The 14,961-nt window shown below is 38.9% G+C and overlaps 1 long non-coding RNA gene across 2 annotated transcripts in view; it reads right to left on the reverse strand.

The window, feature by feature from the left end:
- The window catches only part of LOC120468225 (uncharacterized), an 83,037-nt gene that overhangs the window by 12,956 nt on the left and 55,120 nt on the right, over positions 1 to 14,961 (reverse strand). For both annotated transcript variants that reach the window (XR_016160460.1, XR_005620208.2), the window contains exon 3: positions 2,913 to 3,120. This is a non-coding gene — a long non-coding RNA (uncharacterized LOC120468225). The remainder of the gene's footprint in view (positions 1 to 2,912; positions 3,121 to 14,961) is intronic.

Below are 14,961 nucleotides of genomic sequence, written 5' to 3' on the forward strand. Positions count from 1 at the left end.
GCCTGTTGTGAAGTCCTGATTGGGTGCAACTCATCTTGATGTCCTTAAAGTACTTGGCCACCAGAGCACAAATGCAGACTGGGATGTAGAAAAAGTCCAAGGCATACTTGATGAGTTGGTGAGGGACGGACCCATATGCGTTGGCAAGATCCAGCCACACCACATGCAGGTCACCTCTCTCTCTCTCTTTTTGATCTCTGGATCTGCTCCCTTAGGACTGCAGAGTGTTCCACGCACCCTGGGAAGCCTGGCATGCCTGCCTTCTGGCAGCTAGTGTCGATGTTAGAGAATTTTCTAGGCCGATTCCAATTTCCATTTAGATTGACCTGCCAATACCGATTTTAGCCGATTCCGATTTTATTTTTCTAACCACTTTTTTTATTTTCAATAACACATATTTATTTTCTATATATATATATATATATATATTTTCATAAAACACCATATACTTTTACTCAAACTCAATAATTAAAACAGTAAGTTTACATTAAGTTTAAATGGGTACATTTTTTTTTCTGACATAGCCTACTCCAGCTGTTGTTAAAACACACAACAGTGCCGAGTGCATTTGACCGGTTGCCGGTCAAGGCCGATCACGTGAAAATCGTCCGGTTCCGGTCACAGTCAATCGGTGCATCTCTAGTCGATGTACCCATTGCTTATGAGGTAGGTGGTCAACCTCTTGGCCAGGATGGAGAAGAAAATCTTGACTTCAACATTCAGGAGTGCAATGCTCCTGAATTGGCTAATGGTGGTAGAGTTTGTTTCCTTAGAGATGAACACTGCAACACTCGTCGCAACTCTGAAGAGATGACCTTGTTCTTCCAGGCCACTCTCAGGAGCTTCCACAGGTGTCTTTGGACCCCTGGCAGTACTTGTACAGCTTATAAGATATCCCGTTGAGGCCTGGAGCTGAGGCTGCTCTCGCTTTCCGTAAAACGTCTTCTACCTCACTGAGTTTAGGGAGATCGGTGTTAAACAGGAAGGATCTCTTATCCTCTAGTAGTTCAAGCACTCAAATGCTTGAAGGGGTTTTTAAAGAAGTTGCTCCTCTCCATCCGCCTTCTGCGTTTGCAGATGCGCTTTGGCCTCCAAAGGCTGTTTCTCGATCTCTCTCTCTCCCTCCTCCCCTTCCACTTTGTCACACAGTGATTGCTTCAGAATGAAGCTGAGTTCCTCATTGAGCTGCTGCCATACTGCCACTTCATTTGCTTTCGGCCATTTCACTAGCTGCTTCCGCCCAGGTTCTTTCCTTTCTGTCCTCTGCCCTGGCTCCTGGTTGTTGGGGTTTAATGGTGGTGTTTTCCTAAGGGTGTTTTCTCCTTTGCCACCCTTAGAGGAGTAGATATCAAGCAAGGACTCTCCTGTGTCAACACTGGAAGCCTCAGCACTGTGGTTAGGTTTGGGCTCCTCTTGTCTGACCTGCAGTTGCAGAGCAATGTTGCTGCTGGCCCCCCACTTGACACTTCTTCTTTTCCCTGGTAAATCCCTAAACCTCTGAAGGTAGACACCTTCTTCCATCCACACCTGCATCTTCTCAAAATCTTAATATTATTGCCTGTGTCAGTTCCAGTCATTACCAAAAATCCATCTGGTGTGGCCCTTCTTCAACCCCACCTCTCTGAGGGCCACCGGGTTGTTTTCATTTATTTATCTTCGTAGTTTGTTTAGGGTGTCCTGTTGAACAGGTGGATAAGGTAACTAGCCTGCCAGCCCCGATGCAGACTTTCATCCAGTCATCCAGTCTCTCCTGGATGTCCTCCAGTCTTCCCTGGATGCCAACTGCCCACAGTTAAAATAAATACATTTTAACCGATCACAGATTTTATTTATTACATTTATTTATTTTATTTATTTTTATTTTATTATTATGTATTTATTACAAAATGCAATTATGACCGTAAAACCAAATATAAGGATTTACTAAGCTAAAAAACTAAAACTCTGTGTTATTTTGGGAGTAAGGAAAGTATAGAATTTGTATGTATTGAGTGTTATGCTCCCCCCTAAATTTAATTCATGTAATTCTTGAAATGAATCTGAAAAATCTTACATTTTGACTACAGCCTAACTACCACACTTGGTCAAGAACACAACTCGGATACACCTTCAGCCACCAGCACATCAGTGTTTTTGATTTCTCAGTAATTAGCATGTTGAGAAATCACAGTCTTCTTATTTCAACATTCACACTCTGACTAAAGCGAACAGGTATGCATCATTATCACCTCTTAGGTGTAGAATTAAACATTTTTTCTAAAGACGCTTACTCATTTAAGCATGGAGACAACAGCACTGGGTAATTCATGACATATCAGGTTCGTGGAAAACATTTTATTATAATTAGATGCTAATTAGAAAGATAAAAACAGGGGATCTTGGTTGAAGTCCTGACAATGAAAATCATCAGAAAGCAATGTCATACTACAGTGTGTCCTACAAAATCCTTAAGGATCCAGCTGATTTTAATAAACACAAAGCAGCCAGACTGTATTGTATGACGGTTTGAGTGAGTGAACCGGCATGCCTCAATTCTTTTCTCCCCGAGTCCTAATTGGCCCAGTCAACAGCAGCCAGGCCACATCAGCGTTATATACTCAGACACATCCATTTGTTTAACAACCTTGAGCGTTTGAAGAAGACAGATGAAAGGGGAGTCTTGGACAACTGCATTAGAGCCTCCCGACCACAAAAGAAATACCCTGCTTCATTAAAATGATAATACGGCAAAAAGACCCTCGCCCACATCTCTGAAGTACAAAAAGCCTTGTATTAGCCAGCAGAGCTACAGTAGATATCCCCCCCCCCCCCCTTCCCAATCAAATCGAACTGTCATCTGAGGAGACAGGTCATTTACATTCTTGATAAAATGATCTTGCATTTTTTATTTGTCTTGGAAATTAAAGACTTACTTAATCATTGTGGATGGAAGTGGGGGCCCGGGCGATGTAGTCATGTGTTTCTGATTGCATTAGGACTGATGTGGCGTGGCGTGATGGATATTTAATAGTTAAGCTGTCCCTCTGTATCATGTCACAGGCCCCTGATGCACCCGATGCTCTGCAGCATGGCGGCGGTCGCAGGATGGCTTTAATTATTAGGCCAATCATGGGAATAGGTCTAGAAGAGAAGGAAAAGAGAGATCCCATCATGGAAAGCATCTCCAAGGTGAACTGCACTTGGGACTTTACTCTTGATATTGGTGTCAAATTAACTTTGAACCCGTAAACATTTCTCAGTGGGTTCATCTGTTGTTTTGGACCTCAACATTTTTCCAGAAAATTATAGTTTTATGTTCCTCAAAAAAAAAAAAAAATGCTGTACAATTCATGTTTGAGAATTGTATAAATACACATACACAAATAATTATTCAAAAATTTAGAAGAGAGTCAAATTTTATTTTTGAAAGAAATGCTTTCATTCAGCAAGGATGCATTAAATTGCTCAAAAGTGGCTTTTTATCCATAAAAAAACTGCACAAATGTTAACAATTGTCATTTTTTGAGCACCAAATCAATATTCAGAAAGACTTCTAAAGGATCACGTGACACTAAAGTCTGGAGAAATGGCAGCTTTGCCATCAGAGGAAAAATTAAATGTAGAGATATATTAAAATAGAAAACATTTTGTTTAAATATTACAATATTTTCATTTTTGATCAAACAAGCCTTAGTGACCATAAGAAAGTAGGAAGAGAAAGTAGGGTAAGAGAGAGATTTTTTGCCCCAAGCCCCTGTGAATTGCATAGGAAATGGCACTAGTGGTGTGGCTTTCGGAGGCCACAAATGAAGATAGTTACAAAGTAGTAAAAAAAGAAAAGAAAACAGTTCTAACAAAACATTAAATATTATTTTGTAATTGGGGAATACACAAATCAGTCAATTTTAAACACACACAAAGCTGTGAATCTTAAATAATATTTTAAAAGTTTTTTAAAATATATATTTGTAGACCACCCATTCTGCACAAACACAATGGCCGCTTTATGAGTTAATAAGAATGAAGGGCTGCTCTCGCAGTGGTGTTTTTTTCCTCTCTGCCGCCTGAAACAGATGATGGGCCATCTGCTAGAGGACAATGCTAATCACAGGGCGGCGTGCAACGCTGGTGTGGATGAATGGCCAGGCTGGGCTCTCACATGTCGAGTGGCTCGTCCCACAATGCAGAGCGCCGGTCTGCCAAGTCCAGTCCTCTGCTCTGGCCCTGCCTCTTTCCTGTACCCACGCTCCCGCCAGACAGCCACCACACACATGCCGTTTCCTGTCAATTCAGGAAGTTTTTGGTTGTGGTCCCACTGATCCCACTGACACAAATGGGTAACAACATGGATGTTTAGTCATTTCCTACTTCCTCGTAGAAGTTATGGGTCAATGACTATTCTCTAAATGATCACTGATGGGTTACATCTGCATACTTTGAGAGGTTTTGTTTTGTTTGGATTTCATGCCGTTTTCCCCCCATATGTCATCTGGTATTGAAGAATTGACTGGTTGATGTGTCAATTGAACTCAATTATCACAGTTATTATCTTAGAGAAGCCACTCTCACAGTTTTAGAAGAGAGCAATATTTCACACCACACTAAGCGGATACAGAAGCCAGACATCCCAAACACAGGCAGTTAATGTTAAATGGAGTATTACATTCTTCATCCGTCGATATTTCATGGGTGGGCCCCTTCACAACCGACACGATCACCCCGCCAACCACCTCGACTACAAATATAGCCTGCAAAAATCAAACAGCCATCCTCTTTCTCTGCATTAACATTTACAACACCAGGAAATTGGTCCTTAATTCCTTTATCCTCTGAAAATGTGGGAAGCTAATCAGGCCTTACACATTTTTATGAGCGAATAAAAGCCAGTGCCAGGTTTGAGTACTGTGTTGTGTTGGGTGCAGAACGCTGGTCCTGTCCTCATGTTCACGATGCTTTCCAGCTGTGGCACGATTGGAGAAACAACATGAATTAGGCTTGTACCCAAGGCTGTTGCTTCCAGTTATGCTATTGTAGTGCTATTGCGTTAAAGCAGATGTGATTCTCTAACTGTGGTGTCCCATTCCTGTCTGATTAGGTGTGTCCTCTTAAAATGCCACATCTGTGGCATTTTGAGTGTTTTTGCAATGAAGGATATACAATGCCACAAGCTGAAAACATCTAGCAATTTACAGCTTGTTAAAGGAATCTGGAGTGTTTGTGGAGGAAGCCAGATTGTAATGGCCCTCTGTCTCCATTTTGGGGCTGAGGCTGTGTCTTAACTCTGGATGGAACATTTTGCTGGTTTCAAAAACATTAGTGTATAAAGGCTTAAGATACATTTTTTAATTTAAAGGTATACAAAACTGCATAAGAACATTCAAGCCGGTGCTGCTTCTCTCTGTTTATGTCTATGACGAGTCACACAGGTATTGAGCTACTCCGCAGTAGTTGGTGTCCCGCTCTGTCTAAAATATAATTAGGAATACCAGTGATTCAGGTTAAGAGTTCAGTTTGGAAGATGGATTTGTGATGTACTCGCTCATTATATTCATTTTTAACAAATAGTACTTACACAGAGTACCTTTAACATCATCATAAATCGATAAACTGGAATATAAATTCTCCACATAAAGTCAGCCCTAGCTAACTGCTGTTAGCCGTTTGCCTTCCACGTTCAGACAAATTACAATTAATATATTAATTCCTCTTTTAGCTATTTAAAACTTTCATGCAGGGAGTATCTCTTTATGTTCCTTTCCGCCATGGCACTTCATTCTGAGGTACCAGGGCTTAGCAAAGCGGATTCCATGTAGAAAATAAAAGCCCAGACAACTGCATTACTGTCCGACCTGTCAGGTTCTTTAAATATATGCTCAATCCTCGCTGCCAAGCCCTTAAAAGCAGTGCTGGCAGAGAAAGCGAACTGGGAGTGACAAAAGCACGTCGTTTGGGGGGCTGTGATTTTAGTTGAGGAGAATGGACTTTTAAATGTATTTTTATACATTCACAAGGAGTTCATTCTGTTCCTCATGAATCAATAATAAGCAGTGTGCCATAGACCCGGGATACAATTATCCACCCCGAAGAAGCTCACCTGTCACAATGATGTCTGAGGAACTGAATACACTGTCAGGTGTAATGGCGTTTATTTTGCTGTTCCCACAGAGCCGGGGCCTGCAGCAGCTCTAACGTGGAAGATTCTTAGGAGTCATCATGCTCAGGCCTACGAGAACATGACTGTACACTACACGTACACAGAGCCATACTGAAGCAATGCAGGATCCATTACCACAGCAGGTTCCAGCTCCTTACTGTTTCTGTTAGTGATACTTTTTTTTTTTTTTAAGGAATAAATTTAGAAGAAAAAAAAAAGAAACTGCAGGGCCAAACTGCATTATTAATTAATATAATAAATAATAAATATATATTTTTTCCAAGTAATATTATATAAATATTACTTGGAAAAAGGCCTTGACAATAAACTGAAATAAGTTTAAGTTGAAAAGTAACTTAAATAAGTTTAAGCACTAAAATGATTAACTGGAAATAAATAAAAACTACAAATTAACATGAAAACTAAAATATAAAAATGAAGGCTGATTGAAAATATGAATACAACTATGATAAAACTAAAATGGTACCAAATGATGAAATAATTTCAATAATGAACAAACCTAAAACAATTATTGCAAAACAAGTATCTACATGTTACACAGATTTTATGACTTTTGGGAGTCTTTTTAGAGGGAACACAATTCTTAAATCATTAATGATGTTTTTATTTAGATATGTATTTAGATTGAGCCATTTTAATGTACATCGAGCTTTGGTTCCCTTACATTGAAATAGCCATTTTTCGCCACCATGTTTCTACAGTAGCCCTAAAAGGACAAATGCGTTTCGTCACTATGTTGTTCTTCGTGCAAAGAAGCAAGCTAAAGTCAGTGACTAAAACACTGACACAATGATGAACAACTAACAATAACATTTGCAATAACATTGTTTTACTGAATAATTAAACATAATTTCTTAATTTGTCTTTATTAAGAAACCTCATTGCTTGGCTACTCTCTGCTGTCTCAGACGACATTTTTTCCTGTCGGCCACCGCATCTTCTGTTGGTTGCAATTTCCTATCTCACCACTAGACGCCGCTAAAGTCACACACTGCACCTTTACCTTTGAATTAAACCGCAATACTAAAACATAACAAAAAAAAAAAAACTTTCATTTTCAAGATTTTATTCATTTATATTTAAAAAAATGCTACTGACAAAACACAACGTTTATATTTAAAAACACACTAAACATGAACAACCAGTCAGTAACGAATTCAGATGCTGATGAATAATAATTAGTGCAGGAAACATTATATTACTATGTGGTTTTGGTCTGCATTGGAGGAAGAATGAATGTGCAAGAAGTTATCAGAACCAATTATTATTGTTATTTTTACTTATTTATTAAATGGAACGGTTCCCTATACCTATACATTGCAATGTATATTTTTTGAAAAAGGTTACTTCTGAAAATTACAACAACAACAAAAACAAAAACAAAAACAAGTGGTTTCAGCAACTTAAAATGAACAGAATAATTATTTGAGAACAAAACCAATGTTAGTGTTAGCTTTGTGGGCACACTTCCCTAACAGCTATGATAGCGGTATAAACACAGTTGTCATGTTACATCTGTTGTTGTTGTTGTTGTTTAATGCAATCCATCTGTTAATGAAACAAACTAAAATACATTAAAAACTGAACATGTTATGCACTAAAAGGCTTGGCTCCATCTATTAGGCCCATGAGGAGTAACCATTTAGTGGGCAGCTCTGCTATGATGGGTATTGGGGAAGATACTAATAAAGCAATAAATATTTGGTGGATGGCAATGGAAGTGGATCCAACTGAATCTCAGACTAGTTCACAGCAGATGTTTGCATATTGTGCCTTCTGGAACAGACTCTCTCTTTATTTCACTACCCTATAATTCGCATGGCAACCTGACTAACTAATAGCCATCACTAACTAGAAAAATTCAAGAGAGGGTCCTCCTCGGAGATACTATATGACAAAACCCTTTAGCATAGTGGATTTCTTAATTTACAACATACGGCCTGTGAGAACCCATCTCACTTCTTGGATGGCTGACAGAGAACAAAAGTGAACAGCATTAATAAAGATGCTGAATGCCGATATAGCCACACAGTTAGTTTTACAGTTCATAATATTTCTGACAGCAGCAAACGATCAATATTACAAGACTGAAAGGATAAACATTTAGCAAGTATCAATATGGTGCTAAAAATACATTCTCAAAATCAGTCAAAACTAATTGTTTTACATCCACTGTCAGTAGTCTGTGAACGTCAGCACACACAAGTTAAAATGATTAGTGCTTTGACTCACTTACAGTATAATATATATTTTAAAGAGATTTCAATATACTGTAATACAATTAAATACAATTTTCACACAGAAACTGAGAACTAATCCAAACACAGTGTTGATTGACAGACTGTCTTGGTAGCAAAGCTAAATTTAATCACTGGAATTGAACGCTATAATCGGTCTAATTAACATGTGCAGTGACATTTGAATCCTTACATTTTCTTGGGCTGCTGTACATGTGCAGTTGTGTGGGCTTATTTGTATTGTAAACAGACTGTTCAAGAAGAGACCAGACATAATTAAAATCCCTGATGGCGGGATGTTAAAAAACATACGTGTTGCAAATTGCGGCCCATCTGCTGCAGTGCATGGCTTTATGAGCACGGCACATTGCTCAGCGGTGGGTCAGGGATGGAGCAAACTGATTGATGACAGAAGAAGACCAGGCCACTCCCATTACCATGCAGACTTCAGAGAGAGAGTGTGAGTGTGAAGGGGTATTTAAAAGATGACAGCACTGGGTTGTCAAAATTCATTTAACGGGTAACCATTCGAAAATCAAAGCTAGTAGTTAGGTCAGATTATTAGCATAATGCATTTTCAGGCTATTTTCCTAACATGAATATTTCCCTAAGATGATAGTAATGACACAGCAAAACATAAATTCCACTAAAAAGTATGGTAACACTTAAAAAAAAGTTTATATTATATAGATAATATATAAAATAAAAGTATGACACTGTTTATGTATATATAATGGGATGCACCAGACTTTTTCCAGACTGAGTCCGATACCATTACTTTCATTTTTGGTACTTGCTGATACCGAGTACCGATACCGGTATTTTCACTGCATTTGTAATTTTTAAATGTATTGGTTGAAAACAAAATAATACAATCATATTGGCTTAATTTGTTCAGCAAATATATATTTCCTTTAGTTATTTTCATGCTTAATTAAGCCTGCCGAAATGTATTGCATGAGCTTCACTGTTCATTCTATTGCTCGATCATATTTGATCTATCATTTAATATCACAGTGCATATATAGAGCTGCTTCAGCAGGACCCAGTGCTGAGTAGAGGTCGACCGATCTGTTTTTTTTCACGCCGATGCCGATACCCATCTTTTGAAATCCGGGCCTGCCTAATAATCGGCTTGATATACTTGGATATTGGCCGATGCAGATTAGGTTAAAAAAATGCCGAAAATCGGCCGGTTAATCGGTCTACCTCTAGTGCTGAGGATTGGTTCAGTGGCTCAAATGCTTAGATAATAGTCAAAATTCACTATTCTATATTCCAATTTTGATACAGCAAAACTACTAGGCTAATTATGTAAATTTGAAACATTATTAAAGACAAGTAAACAGTCAGTAATAAAATAAGAACAAAGAAATACAACAAAGAAAGGCTACAAATAAAATAAACAGTTTTTAGAGTTTTTACAGATATGTCTAAAAGTTTTGATGAACAGAAATTTGAATGAAGTAATCAAATGTGAAATAACACAGCAAGCATGTTCATTACCGTATAGACATCATATAGAGATAGACGCCCTATCGACCGCTACTGCACATCGGCACGGACAAGCCGTGGGGCCGCCATCTTAAACCGGTCACCCGCTCTGCTCAGTATAATCTGTTTGGCAGGTGCAATGAGCCGTGCAATTTACCTAATCATATCTCACTGAACACCGAACTGATTTTCACACGAGTTTTTTTGCTGCAAAGGTCATACATGTAGCTATGATAGAGGATATTTTATTCACAAAATACAATGGCACAGTAATGTTAAATCATAAATCTTACTTGTGAAAAGTAATTCCTGAGATAGTCCGCCGATTTGAGCAGGAATATGCTGCACAGTGCTCTGGCATCTGACCGGTTTAAGATGGCGACCGCATTTCTTGCGCCCAGCAGCCAATAAGTCATCTAGCTCTATATGATGTCTATGCATTACTGTATAAATTAAATATGGATGGATCTTTATAAAGTTACAAGAGGTATTTAGGCAAGAGCAGTGAGTGATGTCTGTCAGGTTTATTAGACTGCTGTCCCTTTAAGACCAAATGCATGTGCACTTAAGATAAAAACGACCATGTTTTAATAGGATACTCAACAATCATTTTGTGTGAATTCTTTAATACAAGCGCAAGACGTGAAAGAGAATTCAATTCAGTATTTGTGTGCTGTCTGAAACACGGGTTTTGCGTTCATGAGACTTGCAAACGTCCTGTTATAATGTAGGGAACCACTCGCTATACATAAATCAGGTAACAGTTCATGTTTCACAAACATATACGATTTAGTTGTAATCCAAATGACAGTGTGCTGAGTGAATGATCAGTAAGCAAGAGCATTCAACAGAAGTGCATTCTCTCTCTCTCTCTCCTCAGTTAATAATAAGCTATATGCCTCGTTTAAATGTATTCGCGCACCACAGCTATATAGTGCGGAATTTCAACCATTATACTCTGTTGTCGATGTTTGTTTGTCTGGACTCACTGCTGTACACACGCTGCCTGGTTTCGGAGCATTTTATGAGTGCAAAAAATATATAAAAATCGCAGTATAGGACCCGATATCGGTGCATCCCAAGTATATGGTATATACTACACGTATATTAACTTACCAACTACCAATATAATATTGTCAAATCATCCCAACAATCAGTCAAATATAACTGTGAAATGTGAATGCAAGTTAACGCTGAGGCTTTCAGAGTGACAAACCTGGATGGCACAGAGAGAAATTGAATGGACACACAGAATATGACAGCCAGCCCCTTTACTGTAACCTTTGAATAGAGAGCTCCAAGAGAGACATTACCCCGCTGAAATAAAAGCGCTCACACCATTTGTGCTGCGGCCATCACTTCATCTGATGCCCTGTGTGTCCGTGTCAGTGAAATGCTATTCATGTCATCTTTCCCAAAATAATTTACCAAGTGCAATTAGCAGCAGTCGGAAGTTGTCATCCGCAGGCTTCTGGAAAGCGTTCGGCGGAGGAGTTAACGTATTAAAGACACTTACAGCCTGCATTAAAAAATAAACATGTGGATCTCTGGTGATTACCCGGCACCAGAAGAAAGAAATGACATTTCCCTGAAAAATTAGAAACAAACCTGTTTGACAGCCCCTGTTAGCTTAGAACAAATGGGAGACATGGGAAATTGTTTGACACACTTTCATAAAAAGCAAGTGAAGGCAACCTATCCTTTGGTGTCGGGTAATGGCTCCTCGTTGTTAGATTCAATGGAAAAAGCTATTCATACTGTTGTGTGATTGAAAAGAAAATTGAATCCTTTTGATGTTATAAATGTGTCTATTACTGCATTTGCACACAAAATTTCAATGGAAATTACAGAGAAAAGGAGTGAGTCTCTGGGGGAGGGGGTGACATATTGAATTCTATTCCGGCCTGAATATCAATATACAGTACGCCTGGCAGAATGACTCCAAAACCATATGATTTTTTACGCTGGCGTCAGAGTAAATAGGGTGAAAGGCTAAAATTGCAAAACTATATATATGAATGTTAATGCATAGATATTTCCCAAACAACCTCCTCTATTTGCCACATAGTTATAGGAAACTTTTCATTGCCGGCTGCACAAACCTCCCGAGGAGGTGCTCGGTCCCCCCGAAGTTCACAACGTGCACAACTACAAAAACACTGGCAGTCTGTGCAGTGTGCTTGCTATATTAAAGAACCTTTTGATAGGGCCTCCAGCAAGATATAATAGAGCAGTTGTGCATTTACAGGTAGTTAAATAATCAGCAAATAGAGTTCGGGAGATGGGTTCAGCCCAGGTTTGTGAGAGGAATGTGTGGCTGAGAGCCCTATTGAATTTAAGAATTTCTGAAGCCGCCACTTCAAGCAAAACACCCCGCTCTACCAAGAATATAGCCATTGAAGGTCCCCTTCAAAACACAGCAGTTGTCTTTAACTCTGTGACTGTTCCTGGCTTCAGGTAACAAAGGTATGTGGCAGCAGTTTTTGAAAACACGAGTAAAGAAAAAAAAACTACAACGAAGCGCCTCGGTGATAAAAAGATGTGTGCAAATAGAATTAACAAAAGATTAGAATACATCAAAACAAACTCATAAGACATGACCATTGACCTGACATCCAATTCGCAAGAAGACTCTCGGCTAAATGCTCTGTCACTCTTCATTGAGCATGAAGCGCTCTCTGATCACTAAACTAGGGATTTTTTCAATTGCCTTGATGAATACATTGAAAGGCTATTCAGCGACGCACACATTTGATGTTCCAGGCCTACGATACAACATTTCTGAAGTTTGAGAAAAAGCATGTAATAGCATCCTTTTGACGCATCTGTATTAATTATGGATACATTCAAATCGAACAGCATCTTCCTCACACTGGCGCAAGTCATTGTGGGTAACACACAAATCATTTAACTGACTAGTGATGTTAATATATCGGCACTTTTGAAGCGACGCACAAAGGTACAATGATTGCTTCAATTCAAAGGCGTATTACAAATCCGAATGTAAATCAAGGTTCAAAAACCGTGTTTGCATTCATTTCCTGCATTCTGGAGAACAGATTTGCAGAGAATGTTTAGCAAATTAAAAAAAAGGGAAAAAAGCAGATGGCAACCCATTTTTACACTCATTACCAAAGTAGATGAACAAAGTTTCCACCCCAAAGAACATTCAACCAAAACATCAGAATGATTAAAAACAAATCACTCTGTGTGTTGGGATCTTGGGATACCCATACATAAGCACTAATGAATAATTTCAGCGCTACTCCAAAATCCACACAATTTGAGCATTTGCTGTGGCATTTCACGCAATCTCCTCCTCGCTCCGGAATAAAGAGAGAGAGAAAGAAAAAAAAAACAGTGTAACAGACAGAATATCTCTTTATTTAGAATATTCACACTCTTGTGAAGAGCCTGTATGTGCGTCGCCGCCGCTATTTTCTCATTTTGAGGGTGAGAGATGAGTGACAAAAACAGCTCTTGCTGTTAGAACGGGGGATATGACCCAGGGATGAGAGCTCATTTATTAGCATGTGATTAGCAGTATGGTGAGTGAGTGAGAGCTTTGGCCTGTCATGGCACCGCTGCTGGGATCAGAGGACTGCGGATGACAGAATAGTCCAGTTTCTTCTTCACGACCATTTCAAATAGCCACAGCAATCATAAACCATCTCATTTTCAACCAAGGTGATGTCTTACTAATTTTGATAGGGCGAGATCACTGAAAATTCATCTAAATTTTGCGTGTTTGGGCTGGTGCCGCTGGTCTAGCATGTTAGGTGAGATCTAAGATAAATCAATAGCGGAGAGGAAGCATTCATGTTCTGGCAAAGATCAATTAACACTGGACAGCATTTACTGGAAGTTTAAAGCATATTTTTACTTAGGCTTTCATTTATGGTCTCCAGCTTTGCTCTCCAATATGGTCTGAAAACAGTTCAAAATCTTTTAAAATTTGACATATAGTACCATTATATCCCTAAACTACTGACCTGACACTGATAACCAATAATTCGTTATATTTGAAAGCTGCAAAACCGATGTATAAAATTATAAAATATTGTCGAATCAAATGTTTACAGGAAAATTATGTATTCCGGCTGTTGTTCAGCTGAAGAGTGTTGTAAAGATAATCAATTATTAAACTAGCAAGTTTAGCATCCCAGCTAGCAAGCCAGAGACGACAGTGGCAAGGAACCCAAAATCCATCAGGTGACAGACTGGAGAAAGAAACCTTTGGAGAAACCAGGCTCAGTAGGGGCCAGTTCCTGTCTGGCCAAAAAACGAAAACAGGTTATTATTTTAATTATATTTAAATATATAAAATAGGCAAAAGTAACAAACTACCAATTAGGATAACACTTAAGGAATAAACAAATTAACTGGATCAATAAATTAGCATTTGCTGGAAGCAAAAGCAAATGTCTCTACTATGTCCTGACATTAAGGTTCAAAACATAAATAAATAAACAAACTTTTTATGGATTTTGTTGAAAACTACAGCAAGCTCTTTTTGATTGAACAGTACAAATTCACTGAAGCACAGTCAGATACTTACAGCAATCGACTTCGCTGACCATCTCACAATGGTTTCAAACTGATCACAATTTAGCTATTGTCCCACTGTAAATCTTATTTCCCTCCCTCTTCTTTTGGAAAACACTGAGGTCTGTGGACCATTAACATCCAAACAGTAAGAGCCACTCCAACAATATATCAGTATGAAGCCCTGGGAAGGAGGTCAGGAGCACAACCCTCAGCATATTCATCCTCTCACTTTCTCATGCGCACATACTCATACAAAGCACAAGCTAAACAAGGTCTGTCAAACTTGGTAATTACACATTCATCACCTCTGAGATGTGGCAGGTTGATTGGATGCCTTCAGCAAAGAAGCAATCTTGTCACTCCTGTATTAACAGTTTCATTAGAACAGTGATTATGCTAAATGAATCGACGCTAGGGCTCGACACCTTGGCCGTGAAACTGAGGAAATACTTAATGCGGCTCCTGATGCGCCGAGACGATGGTGGGTGGGTTCGGGGGGTGAAAATGCAAGGTTGGATGCACAAAGAA

The sequence above is a fragment of the Pimephales promelas genome, chromosome 1, assembly GCF_988280905.1.
Source record: "Pimephales promelas chromosome 1, fPimPro1.hap1.1, whole genome shotgun sequence".
Classification (NCBI taxonomy): Eukaryota; Metazoa; Chordata; class Actinopteri; order Cypriniformes; family Leuciscidae; genus Pimephales; species Pimephales promelas.